This window comes from Arvicanthis niloticus, chromosome 23 (genome assembly GCF_011762505.2).
Source record: "Arvicanthis niloticus isolate mArvNil1 chromosome 23, mArvNil1.pat.X, whole genome shotgun sequence".
Classification (NCBI taxonomy): Eukaryota; Metazoa; Chordata; class Mammalia; order Rodentia; family Muridae; genus Arvicanthis; species Arvicanthis niloticus.
The window spans coordinates 44,668,955-44,684,240 of record NC_133430.1 but is presented as its reverse complement, the minus strand read 5'-3'; the positions used below and the strand labels follow the sequence as shown (position 1 = coordinate 44,684,240).

Genomic DNA, 15,286 nt, shown 5'->3' with positions numbered 1-15,286 from the left:
GGAAGCACATTGCTAGATGACCTAATGCTTTATTCTAAAGTTTATTCTTTTAGGTAGAATTATAAGTGGAATATGTTTGCTGGCTTCATTTGAAGCTCACTCAGCATCTGTGTATAGAGTTTAGAAATACAAACAATCTTTGCAAGTTGATATTATATTTTGCTGAATTTGTTCATTAGTTCTAATTGGTGTGTGTGTGTTAATGTTTTGGAGATGATCTTTCCTGTGTATCCCAGGCTGGTCTCAAACTTATAATCCTCCAGCCTCTAAAGTGATGGATTCACAGACATATACCACCATCCCTGGATTTTTTTTTTCACAGTTGCCTCTTAAGTTCAATTATTTTATTCTTTTGAAAGCTCAGAGCCATAAAAAATACTCATTGCTTAATAGATGCACAGTAAAGAGTGCATAAAAGCTGCGTTTGATAGATTCAGTGTCCAATAATGTTGTGGCACAGATAACAGAGAGCGGGTGAAGTGGGCCACTGACACAGTTTAAATACCCTCAGAGCCTTAACATATAGCATGTGCATACACAGGACGCTCTTGTCCTCCTCTCCTTCTTAATCTCAAACTGCTGAGTTCCTGATTCAACTGATGTCCTCCTCATTTAATTTTTATTTATTTGTACTATATTATATTACAAATAATATATAAGTAATATATTTATCTTTTATATTATATAAAATATAATATATAAAATTATATATACATACATATATGTATATATATGTATATGTAGACATATATATATATATATATATATATATATATATATATATATATTATAAATTTATAGACACAGCCTCTCTCTCTAGCTCTGGCTGTTCTGAACTTGACATTCTTGAGTTCAGGCTGGCCTTGAACTCAGAGAGATAGCCCTATCTTACTCTCCTGAGTGATGATGTTAAAGACAGACGCCACCTTGTTTGACTAATTAATTATTTATGTAGGATCTGTGTGATGGAGAGTCCGTTACCTGATACTCTTTCACCTCAGTCATCTACAAAATGAGTCTTCAAAGGCAACCACTCAGGCCAATAGCATGTAAGTAAAAGCCATAATGTGTTGGCTGTGTTTGTAGGGTTGCACAGTATGTTAAAATAATTACTCGGCTGTTAGAGAAATGATACCCTCTCGCAAAAGCATTGCTTCAACTTGCCAATTTTTGGTCAGCATTGTCCCACTTTAGCAATGTTATTAAGCACTGTGTAAAATCTACCCCGAATCTAGGGCACCTACCACTTAATCCTTACACTTATTAGTAAACACAAAATAGATTTGACAATATGGTTCCACTTGCTTGCCACTTGCTTGCCTCTCCCTTCCATTCCGTTCAGGGTCTCTAGAATTTTCTTGCTGCCATTCGATGCTCGAGAGGTGAGCCCACTGAATTCTTTGTCGTATGCTCCCCAGATGCTTCTCAGTTCAGTGTTTTTTACATCTGTGCTCACACATGTTGAGCAGCTAATCCCGAAATGTTTTACGTAGATGTTGATTTTGGGTTTCTAGGGGATATGGAAAACAAAATAACATTGTTTCTCTTTTTCAGTGGCTTTCCCTCTTTCCTTAGAAACTGATTTGGTATCTTCCCAGGGCTATCAAGTGTCAGCGTTTAGAGGCAAACATGATTTGTTTAATAAATAGGACTTCTCAGAGCTTCAGGTGGCCTTTGCAGGCTATGCAGGCTGGCCAAGTATTTAATTACTGAGTGGCCAGTAAACCCTGCTGAGTCTTACATGCTGTCACAGGGTCAGAGGAAAACCAAGGTCACCAGAGTAAAGTGCTTAACTGTCATTTGGGTCTTGTCTAATCAATAACCAAAGCAAACAGTTTACACACATGCAATCAAAGTCTGACTGGCAGACATTTCTCAAACACTTAGCATTAGACATCATGCTGACCTCTGGGGACAGAGAGTTACACAAATATGACTCTTACCTTTAAAAGACCATGGTCTTTCTGGAGATGTGGAACCTACAAGCAGAGAGATAGCAATGCCAGGAAGAGCATCAGAAGTGTAACGCTCTGTATTACCGGGGTGCAGGCAGGAGTTTATTTCTAAAACTGAGGAAAGGAAATGTTTGGCTTCTTAAGAGCACACAAGGAGCTCATGTAGGGTAAACTGTGATGTTCGGGTGTGGGTGAAAACCTCAGAGGTAGGAGAGGCATTTGGTGTTCCAGACAGTAAAGGGATATGTCTCCTTGGAGCAGTTTGGGTATCACAGGGGAGGAGACTGACATAATAGGTGTATGTGGGGTTGGTGTTGGGGCAGAGTTCAGATGCCTTTGAGTTCCAATCCATTGCATTGGGTATTATTGTGTTTGTGTTTAGTTTCCAGCTTTAGTGGTTTCAGCCCATGCCCCAACAAGCCAGGTTCAGCCATCTGTCCTCAATAAACGAATTACAGGACCAACATTAATACTGAAAATCAGAAAGAAGATTTATTCAATGCAGCCATGTTGGAAAGAAGAAAAGAGAGATCTGGAGACTCCCCCTAAGTCCGTGTTCTGGGTCCGGATGGAGAGCAAGGTTTAAATAGAAAATGAGGGATATGCATGAGTAAATAACCACCAAAATGTGTCTACCTGCCAATCATTGTGTTAGCCCTAAGTCTCCTGCAGGTCACCTGGCAAGCTGTGACTCTCTCCCTCAGACAAGGTCCTCTCCTGATGCCCAGACTCTCCCCTCCCAGCAGGAGATTCTGGGGGAAACACTTATTTCTTAGGGTCCATTGTTCCAGCACTCAGGCAGGCAACTAGGTGTGGGGGGGAGTGGGGTGAGGTCGGGGAGCACAAGTGTCTCTTTAGAATATAGTCATTCCTGCCAGATAGGTTGGTTATAGTTTGGTGTTTTGTTTTTGAGACAGGGTCTCCTGTAGCTTAGGGTGATTTAATACTTGCTATATAGCCAAGAATGGCTATCTGTCTGTCTTGTTTCATGCACATGAGTATTTAAGTGTGTGCCTGTGTGGTGATTTGAACGAGAGTGGCTCCTGTAGGCTCATGTATTTGAATGTTTGATTCCTAGTTGGTGGAACTGTTGTGGGAAGGATTAAGGGGTGTGGCCTTATTGGAGGAAGTGTGCCCCTGGGGGTGGGCTTTGAGGTTTCAAAAGCCCATGCCAGGTTCAGTCTCTCTTTCTCTGCCACCAATTTGCAGATATGTGAGCCTCAGCTGTTGTTCCAGCTCCGTGCCTGCTGCCAGCTGCCTGCTCCCTGCCAAGATGGTCATGGACTAACCCTCTGAAACTGTAAGGGAGCCTCTGATTAAATGCTTTCTTTTATAAGTTGCCTTAGTTATAATGTATCTTCATAGCAATAGAAAAGTAACTAAGACAGCCCGTGTGGGCACATGTAGAAGTCAGAGAAGGGAGTCCAGTGTCTTTCTTTATTGCTTTCTGCTTATCTCCCTGATACAGGATCTCTCATTGAACCCCAAGCTCTCCATTTTAGTTAGATTCTCTAGCCATCCAGTTTCCAGAGGCCATCTGTTTCCAACCCCGACTCCTCCCAATGTGGGAATTTTAGGCGTATGTAGCCATGTCTATTTCTTTTTACACCTATACTGGAGATTTGAACTTAGGTCTCATGCTTGCATTACCAAGCACTGTTACTCACGGAGCCATCTCCCAGATGCAAGTGATGACTTTGACTCCCTGGTCCCCTGGCTCCTACATCCCAGTATTGGGGAATCTCTGATGAAGTCAATGGAACTTACAAAGACAATTCTTAGCTGGAGTGTAAAAAGATTAACTGATTTTAAATGATTAATTTACTTAATATGTATGTGCGTGTAGGTGTGTGTGGGTGTGCATGCCACTGTGGGTGAGCATGTGGAGATGTAAGAACCACTTTCTGATGTTGGTGCTCTTCTTCCACCTTGAGAACTCTTGAGATCCAACTCAGGTGCTGAGGCTTGGTGACAAGTGCTTTTACACAGAGATGTGTTACTGGCCCTGTTAATGTTTTGAAGGGCAAACTAGAGTATCCGTGAGACAAGATAGGGACAAACATTTAAGGTAAATTTAATTACAGTTTTAGTTGAATATACATATATTCCAAATATATACATTTAACATATTATATATTTATATATTCTATATATACAGAATATATACATTCAGAATACACACACACACACACACACACACACACACACACACACACACACTCCTTGACTACAAAGCTCTAAGGGACTCAGGGACAGTATGCTATGTGCATTTCTGTACTTACAGAGCAGAGCCAGCCAGGTAAAGGGCCTAGTGAGCTATCTGGGGCTAGCTTTCTTCCTGTAGGTACTGGAAGTCACTGGGGAAAGAAGAGAATAAACAACAGAATTGTCAGAAAGAAGAGGAAGGGAGAGGAAAAGGAAGAAATCTAGGGAAACAGAAGGAGGTCACTAAAAATTCTCCCCTTAAGTGGGAGCATGAGAACAAAGCAGAAAGTCATCTTGGATGTTTGGCTGAACTTTTTTCTTTCAGCACTGGGCATTGAACCCAGAGCGTTCCAGATGTCAGGCAAACACGTTGCTACTGAGCTATGGCCTGGGGCTTGACTTTCTATTTTGACCTTATGATCATGTAAATATATTTGCACAGAAGAAAATTAACTTCGAATTTTGTCTTTTTCTGGACTAGCAATGAATGGTACAATCCAGATGCAGCAAGTCCCAGCTTCCCCGTAGCAAAGTGCTCAAAGGAACTGTGTAAGTAATCTGTGATGGTGGGTAGACAAGGTGTATACATTGCATTTTGACTTATCATATTTAAAAAATATTTATAAACATTTATTTATTCTCTTTCCCTCTCCATCTTCCTCTCTTTCCTTACTTCCTTCCCTCTTTCCCCCCAACTCAGCCCCACTCGTGTGTGTGTGTGTGTGTGTGTGTGTGTGTATTGGCTTACTTGCACACATGCACAGATGCAGTAAAAGTATGGTTTGTGTGTAGAGGTCAGAAGGCACCTTGCTATATTCAGATCTCTTTTTTACTGTTTGCGTTCTGCAAGTTGCACTCCAGTGTTGGGCTGGGGAGCAGGCGCCTTTGCTCATAGAACCATCTCGCTGGTCCCTGACTTACAGTATGTTTATAATGGTTTCATCCAGATCTACCCTCACTCTAAACTGGAAGTATCCACGCAAGACGACCAAGACACCATGTGGCATATTACAAGGGTAGAGCCAGATGTGTTTGTCTTAGTTAAAGGTGTTTATGGTAAAAATTCAAGGGGATAAAGAAAACCAGAAAGTGATCCTTGGTATGATTAATTCTTGATGTTTGTTTATTCAAGAAAATTCAACAGCTTTTTTCTTGTTCAGACTAGGAGATGGGATGCCTGGAGTAAAGAGTGTACTCGCCAAACCCATGAAAGAACAGGGTATTATTCGGGCATTCCAAGGGTTTGGAAATTGGTGGAGCAAACAAAACTTAGAAATTAGTTGTCTACATAAGTGTGGTTTTCGCTGGAAGAGTTTTAGTTCTCATTTGCATTTGTATTAATCTTTGACGGTAGAGTTGGATTTCTTGCAGAAATGCCTCTCCCATTTACTAATTCCCATTTGGAAATCATCCCTAAAGCCAGGGGCTTACGCTTCAGCCCTGCATTTATTACTTCTCCGAGTTCAGGTTGTCTTCGCTCAACCTGAAGATTCTTACTCAGGGCCTGCTACATGGTTGTCTTCAGAGGGTGGCTAGGACTGGAGACATCTTGAGAGTGTCTCACCCGAGGTACTTGATGGACCGTGGCAGGGACAGTGAGCTGGAACAGCACGTGACCTCTTCACGGACTCAGCTGACCTCACAGCAACACTGCTCGATTCTAAGGGCAAACACTGTTGGGACAGGAAGCAGAACTTCTGTTTCTCAAAACTTGGACCTGGAACCTGATACTTTTATTGGCCAAGCAGTATTGTGGGCTGAGCCACTTGCCCTCAAAAGTCATCTGATCCCTGGCCCTCAAAGCATGAGTATACTCGGAGATGGAGACATTAAGAGGTGATTTAGTTAAAATGAAGTTGTTAGGGTGAGCATTGTCTTTAAAGGAAGACTAATTAGGACATGGAGAGAAATATCAGGCAGGTACACATTGGTGGGAAGATTTCTACTCAAGAACACAGAGAGAAGGAAGAAATTTGTATATTAAAGCTCCTGGATAAAGCAAATCTCTCTCAACAGCTTCAGGGTGGATTTTCAGCTTCCAGTAACAGAATAACTTAAAGAAACAGAAATAACTTTCTGATGTTGAAGTTTCCCAGTGTGGTGGTTTGTATATCCTTGGACCAGGGAGAGGTGCTACTTGGAGGTATGATTCTGTTGGAATAGGTGTGTCACTGTGGGTATGGGCTTTAAGACCCTCATCCTAGCCTGTAAGTCAGTATTCTGCTAGCAGCCTTCAGATGAAGATGGAGAACTCTCAGTTCCTCCTGTACCATACCTGCCTGGATGCTGCCATGCTCCCACCTTGATGATGAAGGACTGAACCTCTGAACCTGTAAGCCAGTCCCAGTTAAATGCTGTCCTTTATAAGCCTTACCTTGGTCATGGTGTCTGTTCACAGCAGCAAAACCCTATCTAAGACAGAAATTGGTACTGGGAGTTGGGTATTGCTATGATAGGCCTGTCCATACTTTTTGTTTGGAAGAATGTGGATTTTTGGGACTTTAGATTTAGAAAGCAGTGGAATGCTTTAAATGGGGCTTAATGGGACATTTTAGTAGGAATATGGAAGACTTTGTTGCTAAGAGTAATTTGAATTGTGCTGGCCCAAGAGGTTTCAGAGGAAAAGAATTTCAGTATGTGGTGTGAAGACTGTTTTTGTGGTATTTTGATGAAAAATGTGGCCGGGCGGTGGTGGCGCACGCCTTTAATCCCAGCATTTGGGAGGCAGAGGCAGGAGGATTTCTGAGTTCGAGGCCAGCCTAGAACAGAGCAAATTCTAGGTTAAAACAAACAAACAAACAAACAAACAAACAAAAACCAAACAAACTTAAATCCGGACTTGATGGACCATACCTTTAATCCCAGTGTTTTTTTGGAGACAGGCATGCAGATCTCTGAGTTCAAAGTCAGTCTACCGAGCAAGTTCCAGGACAGCCAAGGTTAATGGGTGAAGAAATTGGAAAACAGAAAGCTGATGATAATGTACTAGAACAAGGGGGCCATGTTCCAGCTCCAGCAAGCAGCAGAACTCGGAAGCTTCAGCCATGTGGCTCTGGGTTTAGAGTCCAGAATGGAAGGGACTACTGGGACAACTGATGCTGGTTAGCTGGAACTAAGAAATTAGTGGTGATCAAGAAGAGACCAGCATCACTGAGGTGAAATCTTCTGGGAAGTGTTTTCTGAGAGCACAAAGAAGCTGTGTTCCAGAGATGGCCAAGGTTGTAACTTGTGCTGCAGCTGTACTTGGTAATATGTAAGAGTCACCCAGGTGGTACTGGTTTTGAAGCCATGAAGGGGTCATGAAGAGCAGCAGAGGCTTGGCATTGTGAGAGGTTGTGGAAGGCCATTGGTGAAGGTGTAGCCCCTAGTTGCATTTGACAGCCCAGAACTGAAGGAATCATGCAAAGGATTTGAGACTTATCACCATGAAGAGATCCTACGAGAGGCTATTGGTGAAGCCTAGTTGCAGCAGAAGACCCCAATGTATTGGAGATGCCAGTACCATGGGATGATCATCAAGAACAGCAGTGGCAGTGGAGTAGATCAGCCTGCGCTTAGAGAGCTACAGAGGGCAGAGCTGGAGACATGACACGGCCCTTTGGAGGAGCCCAGGATATCATGTGTGGACCTCAGACATTGAAACAAGAAGCTGTAATATTGCAATTGCCTTGGAGACCCCAAGATGTTTGAGATGTCAGAGCCATGGGCTATCTGCTGAGGAAAGCTGCTAGCAGGGAGTGGAACCAGCTCAGGAGAAAGAAGTTTGTTGCAGTAACAATGGTGAAAAAAGAGTTGGAGATCTAAAGACCACTTTGACATCAGACATGGAGATGCAGAGTTTGGAGTTTGCCCAGCTGGTTTCCTGTCTTGCTTTGGATATTACAGTTAAGTGATTGGCTGACTCTCAGAAGAGACTTTGAACTTTGGACTTTTAGCATTGTTGAGCCTGCTATAGACTGTGGGGACTTTGAAAGTTGGACTAAATGTATTTTTTATTATTCTATGGGTAGGTATGCACCCCATAGACTCATGTGTTTGAACAAACCTTTGGGGGCCAGGGAGTGGAATGTGATGGTTTGTATATGCTTGAACCAGGGAGTGGCCTTTTAGAAGTTTTGGCCATGTTGGAGTAGGTGTGTTACTGTGGGTGTGGGCTTTAAGACCCTCATCCTAGCCTGTAAGTCAGTATTCTGCTAGCAGCCTTCAGATGAAGATGGAGAACTCTCAGCTCCTCCTGTACCATGCCTGCCTGGATGCTGCCATATTCCCACCTTGATGATAATGGACTGAACCTCTGAACCTGTAAGCCAGTCCCAATTAAATGCTGTCCTGTATAACACTTGCCTTGGTCATGGTGTCTGTTCACAGCAGCAAACCCTAAGACACCCTCTAAGTTTATCACACACTGAACAAACAGTAGCACCTCTGTCTCATCCAGGGCAGGCTTTTTGGCTTAAATATTTGCAAAGTGTGTGTTTTCTCAAGCATGGGCTACATGTCACATGTTGTCTTATGTATAACTTCATTCGTTGTATGTCTGTTTAGCTTCTTAAATGCTCACGGGGATAGGGCATGGGGAGGCAGGTTTTAGTGTCATAATGAGTCATAGGCCACTTTGAATCAACCACTCTGGAGTGCCTCTGAGTCAGCCCTGGTGGCTGGTTTTCTAGCTTTCCTCTTTCCAACTGCTTTTTTTATTTTTATGCAACTTTCATAAGACTTTGTGAAAGGTCTTCTTGACTTCGCTCTCTACCTATTTTCCTGCCTGGAAAATATGTTCAAGGTCCCTGAACATCTGTCTTCTTTCACATGGGAGAAGCTCAGGGTGCAGTGGGACTCAGCTGTGATCCCATAGATGTACCTAAGAGGATTCTTGGCCTTACTTCCTCCCCATCAAGTCTGCTCTGAGTACCTTAGGCCTCCCCATCGTCCCCTAGGAGCCCTGACTGACACTGGTCTCACAGCTCGGTGCATCAAGTAGACTCTCAAAGCAATTTGATGGGTAAGCCACATGCATGAGACAAACATTTGACCGGGGAAAATGGATTAATTTGGAATGTGTGATCATTCCCAACAAGAGATCTGTTCACATTTATTTTACAGTACCAGGAAATAACCAAAAGAAGAAAAGAAGCTGAGGAGACTAGACTAGATTTCCAGAGGGTGTTTATCTTGTCAAGGGAGGGAAGGTGGCGCCTGCATATAAACAAAGCCCTTGTAGGCTGAGACTGGTGTGACTCAGACCCAGCCTTCTCTGTACCTCAGTTCATTATACATCTTTTCCGCTTCACTTTTCCCCTTCCTTCAGCTGCACTTACCCTTTGGTGCTGCCCGTGACTGAAGTGAAGAAAATCCCTTTTCCTCATTCACAGACACCAGTTTAGCCTTGCTCAATCTAAGTAGGTCTTCCCCTCCCCACCCTCCCACTCCGAATACTGGAATACATACTAGGAAGCATACAGTAAGTGGGTGATAAAGCTGATAAAACTCTGGGTGCCCATAAAGATCTTTCAGCCTGCCTTACCACCACCCCTGACTCTCTTAATTCTATTTACTTTTACCTGGGGTCTGAACTCCAGGAACAAGTCCCTGGTGGGCAGAGTGCTCCTCTCTCTACATGGGCTCCCAGGGCAAGTTACAAGTCTACAGTCTTTCAATGAGGTAACTAAAAGGGACTTTTTTTTCCCCTCATAAAAATTAGGCTGGGATATAGCCTTACATGGTAGAGGGCTCTCCTAGTATGCACAAATCCCCTGAGGTCCAGTCCCAGACATTGTGTAAATTAGGCTTGGTGACACATGCCTAAAATCCCAGCACTCAGGAGGTATAGGTGAGAATTAAAAATCCAAGTTCATTCTTGACTACAGTACATTCAAGGTCAGCAAGACCTTGTCTGGGAAGAGACAGTGAGAGAGGTGGGGGGAGAGAGAGAGAGGAAGAGAGAAGAATAAAGAGGAAGAGAAAGAGGAGAGAAGAGGAGAGAGAAAAAGAGAGAGAGAGAGAGGTGATATATTTTGGCAGAAAGAAAAAATTAGATATTTTCACCTCCCATTCACTGTGTGGATACCCACAATGCCTCCGCTCTTCCTCCCCTGACCTTGGGACTGGGACTTGTCATCCATCAGTTCAGTTCTAAGGTTTATGGGCATGCACCTGCCAGCCTGCATCACTTGCTACTCTTGGCATATACAATCTGTAAGCTCATTCCTAACATTTCCCCATCTTCCCATATCTGTTTAAACATTTCAGCTCAGTAACCATCATCTGAAAAGGACTCTGATACAATTACCTACAACGATGCCTCTCTGCTGAGGCCTGTAATTCCTTCTTGATTAAGACGGAGAGATTGATTTGGCTGGCATTACATGCAAATAAACCGTGTCGTGGGGGCAGGTGTAGTCTTCAGTGTGCCAGCGCCTGTGATTTGGGTTCAGTAGTCAGCTTTCTCCAACCATCTGGCTTGACAGCAGCATTTCTATAGATTAAGAGCCATCTATTAGGCTCAGATAAAAACTATTGCCACTGAACGTTCTCATCTGGAATCTACTAACCCCAGCCATCTCTGCTCTCATTTAAAGAGGTAAGTGAAGAGAAATGGGCTTTCCTCTTGGGCAGCCAACTCAAAGGGTCACTGTCTTTCAGAAGAAGACTGGTAGAGGAAGGGACTGAGAAAATAGTTTAAGACCACGGAGTGACTGAGTTATCACTGAAAAGTCTATACTGCATTTCGAGTCAGGAACTGAAGAAGCTCTGGGTTCGATTGATAGAGCCTGCCTCAGTCTACGAGGCGGAGGAAAGAAGAAGATTCCTAGAATTAGAGGTTTTTATAAATGCAATTGCGTTTAGGCGTGATCACATGCGCCATACATACTTTTGTATACACACACACACACACACACACACACACAAGCAAATACACATGTCCATACCCATACACCTCACACACAATCTGCACGAATTTTGCTGTTTGGGTGTCATTACACCCGTATTCATGTGCTACTTCCCTTTTTTGTTTGTTTGTTTCTTCAGTCTAGAGAGAAGAGGTCAACCTAGGAGATTGATAAGGTATATCCTTTGTGTGTCTGTAAGAGTTGTTTCCAGAAAAGAGGAACTGATGAGGACAAATCCCTTCTGAATGTGGGCAGCACCATCTCATGGTCCCACGTGGAATAAATGGGAAAAGGCAACGGTAGCAGAAGGTCAGCATTCACCATTTCTTTCTTTACTTCCTGGCTGTGATGCTTTGAATCTGCTTGGCCCAGAGAGTGTTACTATTAGGAGGTGTGGCCTTGTTGGAGTAGGTGTGGCTTTGTTGGAGTAGGTGTGGCCTTGTTGGAGTAGGTGTAGCCTTGTTGGGGGAAGCGTGCCACCATGCCAGAGCGCCACTGCGCCCGCAGGCTCTGAAGGCTCCTAGAGCCTAAGCTCTACCCAATGTAGAAGAGTTTTTCTCTCTATTTCCTGCAAGAAGGGACTCTCCCACTGCTGTGTTTGGATCAAGTTGTAGAACTCTTCCAGCACCATGCCTGCCTGGATGCTGCCATGCTTCCTGACATGACCATAATGGACTGAACCTCTGAAACTGTAAGTCAGCCCCAATGAAATGTTTGCCCTTATAAATGTTGCTTTGGTCATGGTGTCTCTTCACAGCAATGGAAACCCTAACTAAGACACTGGCCCATGGCTGATAGGGACAGAACCCTCTGAAACTGAATCAACAGAATTTCTCCTCCCTTAAGTTGTCTGTGTCAGGTAATCTGATCACAGCAATGAAACATAACTAATACTTATACCAAGTGCACGGTGATCTAGCTGCCAGGACGATCTGGAGAAGTCTCTGCCTACTGTCCCTGTATGATCTTCACCAGGCTCTGTCCCAACAGTTACAGTGGTTTTTATCTGACACGAGTATGTTCCTTTCTCAAGCAGGTTAGTCACTCTGTTCATACTTCACTTATTCCCATCATTGCAGTTCCAACTGCTTCCCCTTCGTCATCCCCAGACTGAGCAGTTCTTCCTACTGTTAATCAGTCCAGCTTCACTTTTATACATTTTGACCAGCCAAAGCTTTCTGATTAATCCTTCTTTTTCTTTCACATAGTATGATTTCTTCTGAAACCTTATGAAAAAATAGCCCATGTTTATCTTAGAGATTTGAAAAACAGAATGATACAAGGAGAGAAAATAAATAAGTCACTAAAAATCCCATCATTCAGGACAACCACTGTTACTATTTTGTTAGTATTTCCTTTCCGTTTTTTTTTCTTCTTTTTTTTGCAGACTTTTTTTTTTTTTTTTTGGTTTTTCGAGACAGGGTTTCTCTGTGTAGCCCTGGCTGTCCTGGAACTCACTCTGTAGACCAGGCTGGCCTCGAACTCAGAAATCCGCCTGCCTCTGCCTCCCAAGTGCTGGGATTAAAGGCGTGCGCCACCACTGCCCGGCTGCAGACATTTTTGTATGTTCATGTAGGTTATGTTGAACATAAGGTATGTGCTACATATATATTATTTAAGGTTATGAAGGTTTAAGAAGTTTAAGAAGTAAATCTCTCTCTCTCTCTCTCTGTGTGTGTGTGTGTGTTTTGCTAGGTACTCAACCTAGGAACTTGTACATTGTAAAAGAGCCCTTTATGACTGAGCTAAACTCTCAGTCCCTAAATTTAACTTTTTATTATAATATTTTTAAACTTTATTTAAAAACATTTATTTAGTTTATGTGTGTGAGCATTTTACCTGCATATATGTATGTATACTGTGTACATGCCCATAAGGTTCAGAAGAAGGCGTCAGATGCTCTGTAATTAGTGTGACGGATGGATGTAAACTACCATATGGGTGCTGGGAACCAAACCAACACAGGTCCTCAACCATGGAGCCATCTTTCCAGTCCCTGAAACATTATTACATTATTATATTATTTTTAGTATTTGTATGATTTTCAGTTTGCTAGAAGGACTCTAGGTTGGTATTTAGTTATTATGTAGCATAGTTTATTATAAATTGACTATATCTTCACATTGAATTTTTTTTTTCTCTTTTATGATCGGTTGTTATCCTTTTTGATTGGTTGCCATGCTGGATATAATTGTGAGTTGGTTGTGCTCGTACTGTGTGAGTTGTTCATTATTTTGAATATCAACTGTGGTTATAGCAATTTTATTGGACATTTAAATTATATTCAGTTTATACTATTACATGTAAATCTACAAAAATCCAACCCCTCCAAAAGACCAGAGCAAAAGAAAGCAAAGAAAGAAAAAACATATTTATGCAATGATTTTTTTCCCCCAGAAAAAGCAGATAATTCCTTTGGTTCCTAGAAATGGAAGAATAAGTAAATATGTTGTAACCATGAAGGCTGTGGTGCGGCTGCCTTTTGGGAAGACTGGATTTACATAGTATGTCTGCAAGCAAGGCATACAGTTACCCTTGCTGCAAGCTTGAGTTCTGTCATCAAAATATGATTTAAAATCTGACAAGTAAAATTTTGCTTTAATTTGAGGTTTTTTTTTTTTTTTTTGGGGTTATCCTTTCCATGTGAGCATGTGACAGTTTTTCTAGAATGTGCTTTGCCACTTCTCCCTGCTCACTTCTCTGCTCTGCATTTCATTAGTGTTTCTGGGCTCTGACTTTACTCTCTGGATATCGACAGCCGCTCCCTCGATGATTGCCAGTGTTAATTTGGCTTCTCTCCTGGGCAAGGCGGGTGCCACTCTGACAAGCTTCCTGAAGCAGTCTTTTGTATTTGCGGCTGAGTTCTGTGGAGGGCATTTATATTCCTCCCTGTGGGTGTGCAGCTAACCTGGGTTCTCTGAAGGCAAAGCTTTTTGATTTTTAATAGAAACAAAACAATTGTTCAGCATTTCCTTCACCAGTGTGAACAAAATCATCCCCACACTTGGAGATTTGCAGCAATCGACCTCTCTCTGACAGGAAGAGAGGAAAGCCAGGGAGGAGGGTGGGGAGGGAAAGAAACCCAGGTTTGAGGTTTCTCGTGTAGTTGTGGTCAGATGGTAGACAGTTTATAATCATCCAAAGGCCTGTTTGCCCATGTATCCAAGATGGCTCCTTGCTTGAGAGTCCCAGGCCAGCTGAGGGTTGCTGGCGTCTCTGTCTTCCTGCTTCATCACATGGTTAACTGAGCCTCAAAGTGCATCAGGACATTTGAACTTACCAGCTGCTAGCTTCTTTCAGGAGCTCCAAAAAGAGGAAGGCAGAAGCTGTTATGAAGTCATTTCAGCCACATTCTATTGGCCAAAAAAGTCACCCTCTGTCAAAAGTGAAAGCTCAGATTAAAGAGGAGGGGATGACATGGGGTGCCTCTGAGCTGCACCGGTTGTCACTGAAACAAAACATCTGATACAGCAACGGAAGATGTGAAGGGTTTAATTTTAGTTCACAGTTCAACCTCATGGTGGGGGAAGGTGGCAGTAGTTTGAAGTACCTGGTCACATTGTATCTACAATCACGAAGCAGAGAAGGGCAGTGCCTGTGGGCAGGTGGCGGCTCCTTTTTATCCAGTCCCACACTCACTTGTGGAATGGTAGCACCCACATTTAGGGTGAGTTTTCCCACCTCAATTAACCTGATACGTCTAATCCCTCATATTCAAGCCCAGAGCTTGTTTCCATGGTGATTCTAAATCCCATCAGGTTGACAATTGATTCATCATAACAGAGTATAAACCCCATGGGTGGAGGGACATCTTTGGAGTCAGCGTTGATGCCCAGCATTGATTTTGTTGAGTCTGTAATCAACGTTCGATACATTCCTTTTCAGTGAACAGCCTAGACACTGCAGACAAATTGTTTCCTGAGAAAGTCATTTGGCCTTTCATTTCCTCTGCTGGTGGGAAGGATCTAGAGAGTGAGCCATGAAAAACAAGACTTCAGCTTAGCTGATCTCAGAAGAGCAGATGACCCTGAAGAAATTTGCTTATGGGTATAAATATTTCTTGCTAATTCCTGTGTATTTCATCCCAGGACTCTATTATCCCTCTGTATTTTCCTATTTGTCCATATTGCCTGTCTCTGAATAGGAGATGGCTGTGGTAAAATGCCATCTTTCTCCACTCTGCTGTTGTTAAATGTTGTACAGTTACTTTGGTGCCATTGCAGAGCCCTCTGTGGT

At 42.8% G+C, this 15,286-nt stretch overlaps 2 long non-coding RNA genes across 2 annotated transcripts; both read left to right on the top strand.

The window, feature by feature from the left end:
* Positions 1 to 3,164: 3,164 nt before the first annotated feature.
* LOC143436660 (uncharacterized) lies at positions 3,165 to 10,740 on the top strand. The gene is made up of 3 exons (XR_013106530.1): positions 3,165 to 3,255; positions 4,642 to 4,709; positions 10,410 to 10,740. It is a non-coding gene; the product is annotated as an uncharacterized LOC143436660 (long non-coding RNA).
* Positions 5,797 to 8,497, top strand: LOC143436659 (uncharacterized). The gene is made up of 2 exons (XR_013106529.1): positions 5,797 to 6,492; positions 7,043 to 8,497. It is a non-coding gene; the product is annotated as an uncharacterized LOC143436659 (long non-coding RNA).
* Positions 10,741 to 15,286: the final 4,546 nt, after the last annotated feature.